We start from the raw sequence: 11534 nt of genomic DNA, 5'->3' as shown, positions 1-11534 counted from the left end.
CACACACACACACACACACACACACACTTTTGTTCACATTTTTCACAATTTATCGTGCTTCTTTTTTTTTTCTACAGCATAATTACTTCCTAGCACATGGTAAAGTTGAACCACAATTACATATGCACTTTTCAGTTGTTGATTGAGTGCCACACACACACACACACACACACACACACACACACACACACACACACACACTGCAATGGACGGGGTTCACTGTAAACAACTTCTGCTCGTGCTGCTCTTATGCCGGAATTAAAGAGCAGTGGGAAAAATATGACAATGTTCATGCTGCTCTTATGCCGGAATTAAAGAGCAGTGGAAAAACATGACAATGATAAATCGGATGTCTCGCACACAACTGCTCAGTTCTGGTAATTCCTTTTGGTTGACTGAGACGATGATGCAGGGAGACTTTTTTTTTGTCCACTCACTGATAAGGATCAGAGTTTTATCTCCTCTGTAAGGAGTCCAACTGCATTGTTTGTCGAGGATTTGTCCTCTCCGAATGCCTCCACCTGGCCGGCACGAGTTCACAGAGAGATTGTCATCAGATCGGCAGGTCTCATTGTGTGGCGGTGATGTTCGTATTTAGCAGCGGGAAAAAAAAAAAAAAACCCTCAGAGGCAGCGACGACACCAAACGCAGCTCGGCGCACAGTCAGTCAGATGTGAAGTGTGACATTGTGAATCAATCATTTAAACGCAGCGTTAGCGGGAGAAGACACAAGGCTTTATTCCCTTAATCGATATACAATTTCAATCTGTTGTCTCCCTAATTCGCGTATCTAATCTGTTGTTGAAAGGAAAGGAAGGAGCCTACAAAGATAGCTGTGAAAGACAAAGGGGGTGAGGGACGGGGGGGAAGAGCCCGCCTTATTAGCGCAAGGCCTTATGCAAATCCTCTCAGTAAATTAGCTGTCAAATCGAGCGTCCCGTGTGGCTGCCAGAGCACAGAACCGAATCTGATAAACAAGGTCAGAGCGTTTGGTCGAGTTTACGGTGCGGAAAAGTTATCTCCAGTTGCGAGAACAACAGATGATGCGGGATGGGTGAATTGAGGTTTGAGGAAGAGATGACTTTGTTTGATTTGAGGGGGGATGAAAATGTGGTTGTTTTGCTGAATGAATCTGGCATTTGAAAGACTAGATGGAGGAAAGGTTGGTTTAGTTGATGGGTTGGATGAATGACAGATGAGTAGCTTTGATGGATGTAAGGATTTGATGGCCTATGGATGGATGGAGGGATGGATTTGAGAGGCTAAATGACAGGTTGGTTCGTTGGATGGATGATCGATGGAGGGTTGACTGTTCAGTGGATGACTACATTTAAAAATTCAATGGGTGAAAAGGTCTGTTGGTCTGACGAATTGCTTCTTTTGCTGGATGAGCGGATATTTTTTGGTCTACAGGGTGGATGGCATGTCGGACGTTTGGTGTTGAAGGGTGGATGACTAAATGGTTGTTTTTTTTTTTTTGAAGAAGAATGCTTCGTTCGATGGATTGGTGATTTGTAGGCTTAGCATATATCTATGATAGAGCGTCCCGTGTGGCTGCCAGAGCACAGAACCGAATCTGATAAACAAGGTCAGAGCGTTTGGTCGAGTTTACGGTGCGGAAAAGTTATCTCCAGTTGCGAGAACAACAGATGATGCGGGATGGGTGAATTGAGGTTTGAGGAAGAGATGACTTTGTTTGATTTGAGGGGGGATGAAAATGTGGTTGTTTTGCTGAATGAATCTGGCATTTGAAAGACTAGATGGAGGAAAGGTTGGTTTAGTTGATGGGTTGGATGAATGACAGATGAGTAGCTTTGATGGATGTAAGGATTTGATGGCCTATGGATGGATGGAGGGATGGATTTGAGAGGCTAAATGACAGGTTGGTTGGTTGGATGGATGATCGATGGAGGGTTGACTGTTCAATGGATGACTACATTTAAAAATTCGGTGGGTGAAAAGGTCTGTTGGTCTGACGAATCGCTTCTTTTGCTGGATGAGCGGATATTTTTTGGTTTACAGGGTGGATGGCATGTCGGACATTTGGTGTTGAAGGGTGGATGACGAAATGGTTGTTTTTTTTTCGAAGAATGCTTCATTCGATGGATCGTTTTTTTTTTTTTGAAGAAGAATGCTTCGTTCGATGGATTGGTGATTTGTAGGCTTAGCATATATCTATGATAGTTTCTTTGGGGGGGGACACGCCTTCCTCCTATCGCATGCAAATTAAAAGCTTCCTTTGAGGTCCCTATATGACCTCATGTCACCTAATTTCTCCACACCCGCCCATCCCCATCGCCATCCCACGGCTGTTGCGGAACAAGAGAGTGCGCCACCTCTCGCAAAAACAGCCCCAGCCATTGTTCACGCTCGAAGACCAACTGATCCCTTGGGCTTCTCCCACACTCTGACTCCCAGAACTTGCATGGCATCCCTCTAATCTCCCGAGCCACAACAGCTCCACTGTCCAGTATGTACAGACGTGTTTGTGCATCTGTCATGAATGCAGCTGTTGTGCTCCCCCCCGCCCGCCATGCAGCTGTTGGCTTCGGTGTCAGATGAGGCCTGGGCGTCGTGTACAATGCCCACCATCCACTGGCTGCATTCTTTTATACATGGACAGAAAAAAAGACGTACAATCGTACTCTGTCCCCTTCCGTTTACGGCTCGGTGCCCTGACCCTTTCCATTTTCCCCCCTCTGTTGTTCAGGCTATGATTCAATACGCTGACACCCACTGCTGCGGGGTCAGGGCTCGAGTCAGATATCACCGGCGTCTCATCGCGGGACAGGTCCCCGTAGGCCACGTTCACACACTCCGACAGTGTCGGCCCCGCTCGGAGACAAGGTTGCGTCCCGTTAAATTGGCCTGTGTACGGGCCTTATCGCTGCTATTTTTCCACTGTCAGAGCTGGACCCTAAGCCATTGCCAAAAACAGACTCTCAAGTGTCCTTTCACTCAAGAGAATCAGTTCCCCCCCCCCCGATAAGCAGAACAGACTCGCGACCCCTCGTTTCCAGGAACAGCTCTATTGTTCTGTGAGGGAGGGTCGGGAAAAAAAAAAATCTCTGGCTGTTTAACTGCTGCCAGCCGAGTGACACACTCATGTATCATTTTGAAGAGCACAATAATAAGCAATCGCATTTCACCCGCGTCCTTGATGTACCCCCGTTGTCTCCAGAATCAGCTCTCGCCGCCTTTTGTCTGCTTTACGCCTTTCCCTGCGTGAGCTGCGAGAAACGCGTCGAGGACGGCGCAGGAATTCCTCCGGTGTGATTTGCACGCTCCTCTTGTTTGCTTGCTGTGATGAATCTTGGCCCTAATGAAATGCAACAACATTTCCTATGAAGTAGAGACGTGCTCGCTCATCCGGCAAATTCTTCCTCGGAGCTCAGACGAAGAAGGTACTCATCTGCTGCACGTCATCCCGGAAAGGGAAAAGGGGAGTTTGTGGGCTAAAGCAAAGATACACAAAATGTAGGATAAGGAGAAACTTGTTGAAGAACTGCTTCAGACAGAAATCCAGTACATCCATAATTCTATTTTGGGGATTCTGAACTTGTATTACTGAATTAGTGAGAACTTCTAATACAGGCATGTCCACACTTTTTGCTCCAAGGGCCACATACAGAAAAAAAATCGAAGGATGCAAGGCCTTAACTTAGCAAGCATGACAAAATCAGTCAATCGAGTATTACAGTGTCCCCCCCCCCCCCGAAAAACTGTTCCCTGAACAGCCTTCTCTAAGACAAATACTTTAGGATTTTACAAGATTTGGGGATCCAAAACCGACACTGAACGGCAGCCGAATCCCATCTCTACAATCAAAACCAAAACAGGCGCAGTCTGTTGTAAAATGAGAATTTTGTTTTTTCAGCAATTACTTGGGAGTCATTCATGTGATATGGTCCCAAATTTAACCCTGACACAGAAGCAGAAAGTCGATGAAAAATTTTTTACTTGGGGAAAACAAAAAAAAATCTATTATCTTTTACCACTACAGTGTTATGACTAGAAATGTTGCTAGTTAAGTTGTACATAGTTCATCTACATCTTTGCTTATTGAGCAAAGATATTTCGTATATAAAACACATTTGTTAGAAGCCAGTGTCAATTTTAATATATGCCTCGGGCCACTTCAAAACAAACAGCGGGCCACAAATTGCCCTCTGGCCACAGTCTGGACAACTGACACCACTCCACATGGTTTGTTTCATAAGTCTGTCACGGGATGGAAAGTACTAAAGGAAACTGTGTGGGAAAGACCCGAAACTTTAAGGTGACTTGACGATTGGTGTGTGTTTCAGATCAGATCAATAAGTAGAAGAGCACTGTAAGTCATTAAGATGAGCATCCGGTGTCTCTTGCTGAAGCTGCTGTGGAGTAAAGCGAAAACATTCTTTCGGTCAAGAACAGCCTTCAGTGTCGTTTGTGGCAAGTATTTTAAGACCAGCTAATCTCTACCGGGGCCTCCAGTGTTTACAAGTTTGCACTTTCACTTTCCAAGTGATTCTGCTGACACGGTTCCAAACAAAGACCAGGTGGGTCGTGGATCCCAAAAAATGCAGACTCAGATAAATGGCGATACAATTTTTTTTTTTTCTCAAGGAAAAGCGAATGCACGACCAAATGGAAACGGAACTCGCCGGCGACCCAAAGCCAGGAAAACCAATCGAGAACAAAAAGCGCTTGCAACCGGCAAAGTCAAATTGGTCACTGAAAATCCACCAAACAAAATGACAAGAGTCCACACGGACTCACGTAAAACTCGTCAAAAACGACTTTGACAACAACAACAACAAAAAAAAAAAGTACTTGAAAAACCAAAATCTATTGAGACAAGAGCGACTGTGAGCGAGAACATGATGTCGAGAAAATGGCACTTGGGCTTGAACAGCGAACGTCTATGGCCATGGTATTTATTTTAGTTGGTATTGTGGCATTGTTGTGTTGTCCCGGTGGCGGTTTTCTCTGCTTATCTGGAAAGTGTAGGTCCTTAAACCCCCAAATATCACTGACATAGCCTCACACACACACACACACAGGCACAAAGAAACATGGGGGTGATCTGTTTCATTTGGCCTCTTTTATCTTCCTGCTGTAGGAATGTGGTCAGCTATGATAAGGTCTCAACCACTTGCATTCTGCACACCCAGAGCTCGTGATAGCAGCTCACTGTGCATGTCCAACTTTGAGTTTTTTTTTTTTTCCTCCGATGGTGACAGATGCAACGTTGGGGTTAGCCACTCTGTCTTCGCCCATGTGTTTTTTTTTTGTTTTTTTTTTTATCAGAGCACCGCACGCTCACAGGCCACACTGGATGTCTTCATGAGTTAAAATGGCAGATCGGCTCTGAAAGGGCGCCAGTGGTGACGTAAAAACTCTTTAAGATTGTCTGAAATGTTCATTAAAAAAATTACTGTTATCCTTAAACTTAAAGGTATGTAAATTGTTGCATTGTTGCCTGAAAAAAAAAGTTGAGTCTTTATGGTCTTTGATATAGATAAGGTAGATTTTGGGTTGTTTGCATTAAGAAATGCTGCTTGCTGTAAGCAGCGATGCTTGGAAAAAAACCAAAACAACAAAAGATTTTTTATTTATTTATTTATTTTTTTTTGCGACTCAAAAACATTTCTAAAAAATTGATCTACATTAAATATATTTTTCGGGAGAGAAAAAAAATCCCAGTAAAAAAAATAGACAAAATCCAAAAATGTGTAAAAATATTAAAGAAAAGAAAAAGGAACAAAAATCTTTGAATATGCAAATCCACAGGAGGCGCACTGCAAATACACCGTGCTCGACAGGGGAAGCATTAATATAAAAAATTGGCGTTGAGTTGCTTTTTTTGTTGACACTTTTTATGCATTTTATGGGACTATTTATCACGATTGTGCAATTTGAGGGACATTGTTGTTGTCGCGTACCCTTGCGGGCAAGGCCCTTGTGAAGTGAGGCTACATTCAAATCTCTGAAATCTGTTCAAAGTGGTCTTAAAAAGTCATTAGTCTGGCCTCCTTAAACCCGCAGATACCTCGCTTTCAGCCTTAAGTAAGCCTGAGCTCTGCACTGAATAGTTCCCAAAGATTCTCGTTAGCAAACATTTGCTTTATTTAATCTCCTTTTCCAGTTGCCGTTGTGAAAAATGAATTCGCCTGCGTGCTTTCTTTTTGTGTGCGTAGTGGACGCGAGGGAAAGCGGACACACATCGGCGTGCAAAACACACACGTAAACCCCCGTAACCCTACATGTAATCCATCATCTTCCGCAGACGGACACAGCCCCCGCTGTCTCCGCGGATGACAAAACACACACCTCATCCTCAACCACTGTCGCCTCTTCCACCTCGCCCCCTCTCCAATAGGAGATATCTATCAGCCAATCATGGCCCGCAAAATCCCCCCTCCACTGTTAAAAAAACAAAACAAAAAAAACAAACAAAACAGCAAGAAGCCCAGAGCCATAAGGCCAGAGACGTCTGGAGAGATCCACGTAATACATTGTGCGTTGCTTCTTCGCTGCCCCCCCCCCCCCCCAACTCTACATTAGCATGCTTGGTGGAACATAATGACTTTCTCCATCTCTTCTCAAGCTTTAGAGAATATATTTTTGGTATCAATCCTTGTGTTGTTTTTTTTTTTTTTTTTAACCTGTTCTTGTTGGCAACGTAGTCATGTCACGAGTAGTCCTCTGGTTGTCTTTGTGTCTTTTATCGGAAACGTTTTCATTTATTTGAATACCATGTGGTGTTAAAGAGTGAGGAGATAGCAACAACAATAACGTATGTCGGAAAAATGGTTGGGGGAACCCGTTGGCAAACAAAGAGGAAAAAAAAGAGAGTAAAAAGCAAAAGCAGCAGCACGCAACCATGGATTAAAGAGAGTGCGGGAATAGCGATACAGAACACCTGTTGTGAAACAGTTGAAGAGCCTCTTGATACACTCGGACAAAAGTGAACAGCAACAAAAGACCCCATCAACAACTGTTGTAACCCAAACTGTGGCGAAAAAAGGATAAAAAAAGAAGGATAAAAATGATAAAAGAGCAACAAATGCACACATGCTCTATGTCACCCGGGGTTTGCTAATGTGAACTTTTCATAGTGTTGAGAATGTACTGTGTGTGCCACAGGCAGCAGCCACACCAGCACAGACATGAAGCCAAATGAAGTTAAAAAAACAAAACAAAGAAAGAAAAACAGACACGCACAGCTTGGTTAAATAAAAACAATGTAAGACAATTGACTTGTTTACGGATGTTGAACTGTCAACCAAGACAGCATTTCGCAGCCAAAGTTGTAACACAACCACTGGACACAAGACTGACAAGCTACGTTCAAAGTTTTTTGTTTTCCATCCGAGCTTGAACGAGGCGCCACCCCTCTTGTCGGCTCGAAGCAACCCCGGTCTCGAACAAAACCGCGCAAAACACGCCGGCCGACAGTGATATTTTGTGTTCAGTCTGAACCTAGCATTAGCCTTATGCTAGGCTATAGCTTGTGCTAAGCTAAAGCGTGCGACCAAATTGTGATCATATAATAATAAGAATAGGTTGTATTGAGTCAAACCTCACAGAAACCAACTAAGTCATACAAAATACAACGCCTGCTGTAACCTGGTTGGGCAACCTGAGGATTAACCATGAGAGAAGAGAGCAAAAAGGAATGACAAAAGACAACAACAGTCCCTTTTGGAATTTAGTTGGCATCCCTGGGGGCAAACAATGGGCAAAAAGACCAGAAAGTAACAATATGCGCTTGAAGCCGGGGATAAACAATGAGAAAATAGGAGGAAAAGCAACAACAAAAGACAACAGGGGTGAGGGATGTGCCAGTAACTCTTGTAGCTACGAGCCCGGGAGAGACAGAAATAAGTTGCGCGCTCTTATCAATCCTCCCTCAACTATCTCCCTTCACTCCCGCTGCCTTGCGGCTCGGCACACCGACCGATTCTGTTAATTTCTTTGGTCAACAGGTCTGCCGCGTCCAATCAGGTACGAGCGGCGGCCCTCGGGCCTTTCCGGCTTCAATTTAAAGGTCATACGATAAGCGGGCAGATTCATGCATAATCCGAGCGCAGACACTCTGGCTCTGTTGACCCTCTTAAACGTTTCACTCCTGGGCTAACTTTGACGATGTGCCTCATTTTGTCGCCTATTTCCAAATAAAAACATTTTTCTTGTTGTTGTTGTTTGTCAAGTTGTATAATTACTTTAGCCCATTCTTTAGGATAAGCACTTGGCTGTTTTTTTTTTTTTTTTTTAAACGCCACGCTCATTAAGTTGTACATCCGCACTCGTGGAGAGAGCGGATGGCAACAGGGGGGGGTGGGGTGGGGGTGGGGGGGCAGAGCCCCGAGGCTGGCAGCGAGCAGACTTGAAATGAAATAGAATGTGGTGTCTGGGTGCGGACGCTTTGAAAGCCCGACAAAGCACTACTTTGATTGCTTGCTGCAGCGGGTGGATGCAGGCCAGCAGCGCAATTAAATCGCCCCTCAGTCAACGGACAAATGCTGGACAACCTTGGGACTGTTGGATTTATGCATTTTTTTTTTTTCCTGGCAATTCACTTTCAGTTCATTGTCATCTTTTCATTTTTTCTTTTTCATAGAATACATCTTAGGAAATAATATGGTGGCCCGGTGGTTAGCACGTCGATCTCACAGTGCAGAGGTACCGGGTTCGATCCTGGCTCCGGCCTTCCTGTGTGGAGTTTGCATGCTCTCCCCGGGCCTGCGTGGGTTTTCTACGGGTACTCCAGTTTCCGCCCACATTCCAAAAACACGCATGGCGATTGGCTTGCAACTGGTTCAGGGTGTCCCCCGCCTACTGCCCCAAGACGGCCGATATAGGCTCCAGCAACCCCCCGCGACCCTTGTGAGGATAAGCGGATCGGAAAATGGATGGATGAATGGATGAATGGAAATAATGTTGCGAAGTTGAGTTGAGACACAGCCTGAACACACACTCATCACGAAACTCAATGCATTTGTTTTTCTTACCCCTTTCAGGGACAGCGGTTACTACAGTGGACGACTTATTATGTTATCAGGTTACAGGGTGCATGAAAGGGTTAAAGATGTAAAATTTGTTAAAAGGCAAAATCAAGTCAAACAGTGATTTACACCAAGAGCCACTTGAAAAAGAAACTTGTCTCTCTAAATAATGACCAACGTTAAAACACAGTCAACAACAACAGTAGTACGCCCAAGTATTCATCAAAAACATGGCAGGGGGTTTTCTCACTAAAAAGTATAGTGAATATTTTTTGTAAACTCCTGTGACATTATCAGGGTCCCACATTAAGCCTTTTTGGGTTCAGGGTCAGTGAACTTCGGGTGGCCCGACAGCCATGTCGTGGCCTCGGGCCACCAGGCTGCTGTTAATGTTGAACCCTAATTTTGCGCAGTTTGATCAATTTTAAAATCAGAAAATGAACAAAATATGTCCTGAAATAATGATTAAATTCAAATGGATTGCACATAAAAGTAAAAAAACAAGACATTAAACCATTGTAAAATATAAAAACAACAACAAGAAACAGTTTTTCAGAAGAATTGGCTGTGAAAGTGACTCCATTTAATACTTGCTCTAACCGAGGTCTGGGAATTTCTTTTGGAGGTATAGTTTCCACTTTTGTCTCAGTGGGGCTCCTTCTGATCCCAGAAGTGGTCTATTACTGAAGTGGAAGAATTAAGAGGGTGCTTTTCCTCTCTTCATTGGCTTTAATCTCCTTTAGGACAACGCAGTTCGTCACTAATCCTTGGAGGCTACTCTGACACTTTGAGCAGACATCCATTCGTCTGTTGAGCGTTGGACACCAACGTGCGCGTGTGTGTCCATGTTTATTTATGAATCGGTGTGCTTCCCCAGCACATCATCGTGTTTGACATCTTTGCAGGCAGCTAGCAATTGTGCTGTGGCGTGTGTGTGTGTGTGTGTGTGTGTCTGGTGTGCCAGGTTGCCTTGTCAGCTTCCATAAAGGGACACACCTCCGCACACTGGCCCATGTGCGAGTGACTTATCGTCGTCCCATATGGGCTCCCAACAAGAGAATTTGATACTGATCGTCAGTGTCACAAAGTCCCATGCCTAATTTAGTGCATATAAAAGGGATGGATTATGGAAAATATGCTTTTTAATGGCTAGTAGGCAAATAGTCCCGACTCAAGAGTGGAAGGCAATCTTTATGGTTAGCATTTCTGAAAAATGTCTCAGTGATTGACGCTACCCGAGATTATGTCAAAATCATGTGAAAAGGCTTATAATTCAAAATTCAATAGTTGCTGTGGACTTTAACCTTAAAATAAATAACTTCCTGGCGGGAGCTTCAGTGGATACACGCTGAAAGCGTCCGGTAGCCAAACCCGAGGATCCGCATGATCGAAACTGATGTCTGGAAATAAATCAACGCTGGACGTGGACGTCGGAGACGACAGATGAATGGGAAACAGTGGAGAAGAATTAATCACTGCATGGCAGATGGAAAAGAGTAGAAATGTGAAGCACGATAATGACAACATGGCAGAGTTGACAAGAGGGGAGCTAGCTACTCTGGAGCTAGCTAGCCATCGAGGTGCTCATGAAAAACTGGTAATGGTCCCCTTAGCATACCAACAGAGGTGAAAGTCTCCACAGCAACTATGTCACTGGGCAGCTCAAGTTCTGATAAAAAGTTCTTAACTAAGAAAAAAAAACAAATCTGAAAAACTGAAATGCGGGGAAACAGTTCAAGATGATATATCCCCACAATTGAGTACTACATCGTTATCGGTCTTTGCACATTTTCATCACCTAACCGTCAATCAAGTATAATGTTTGGAGAAACAAATCTCTGAATCCACTTAAGCAGGGACTTTAATGACCGTTGCCTCTATGAAGCGAGTTATTTCCTGTACTGTGACTAGCTGTGTTTTTCATGATATAGGACAGGGAGGAATCAATTTGAGGTGGTCCAGCTTCACGGAAGTTTACAATTCCTAAGTGGAGGTGTTTTGAGAGGACATTTGTACGACGCATGATTCATATTAGTCTTGACAATAGAGAACTCAAAATCAGTGTGAGTGTTTTTAATTGGGCAGCGCAACTTGAACCGGCACCTCCAATCTCCTGATTGATTAACTCTTGGAGAAGTGATTAGCCGATGGGGTTCACATACCTTTTCTGCCCTGCACTGTGAATGTTCATATGGTGGAAAATGAAAAAAAAAAAAGATTTTTTATGTCGTATTACCTTAAGCCAGGGGTGTCAAAGTCAAATGGACGGAGGGCCAGATAAAAAATTTTGCTGCAAGCCGAGGGCCGGACTGATCGAATGTTCATTGAAAATTTTAAAAATGACTACATATTGTTTATTGAACCACATTTAATTGACTGAAAACCTAACAAATACATTCCAATATGGTCAGATAAATAAAGCAACGTTTCTTATGGCTATGTCAGTAAACTTAAATTTTCAACAGGCACAAAAAAATTTCCTTTGTATAAAAATACCCATAACATGAATGAAAGAAGCCGATATTATTCAAGGCACTATCA

General features: G+C 43.7%; 1 protein-coding gene across 1 annotated transcript in view; it reads left to right on the top strand.

Annotated features, from left to right (window-relative positions):
- The window catches only part of pacrg (PARK2 co-regulated), a gene marked incomplete at its 5' end in the record, with an annotated part of 84829 nt that overhangs the window by 9299 nt on the left and 63996 nt on the right, over positions 1-11534 (top strand). The window lies entirely within an intron of this gene.

The sequence above is a fragment of the Hippocampus comes genome, unplaced genomic scaffold (assembly GCF_001891065.2).
Source record: "Hippocampus comes isolate QL1 unplaced genomic scaffold, H_comes_QL1_v1.1 scaffold610, whole genome shotgun sequence".
Taxonomy (NCBI): domain Eukaryota; kingdom Metazoa; phylum Chordata; class Actinopteri; order Syngnathiformes; family Syngnathidae; genus Hippocampus; species Hippocampus comes.
Note: the sequence above shows the minus strand (reverse complement) of the source record. Positions and strands in the feature narration are given on the sequence as shown.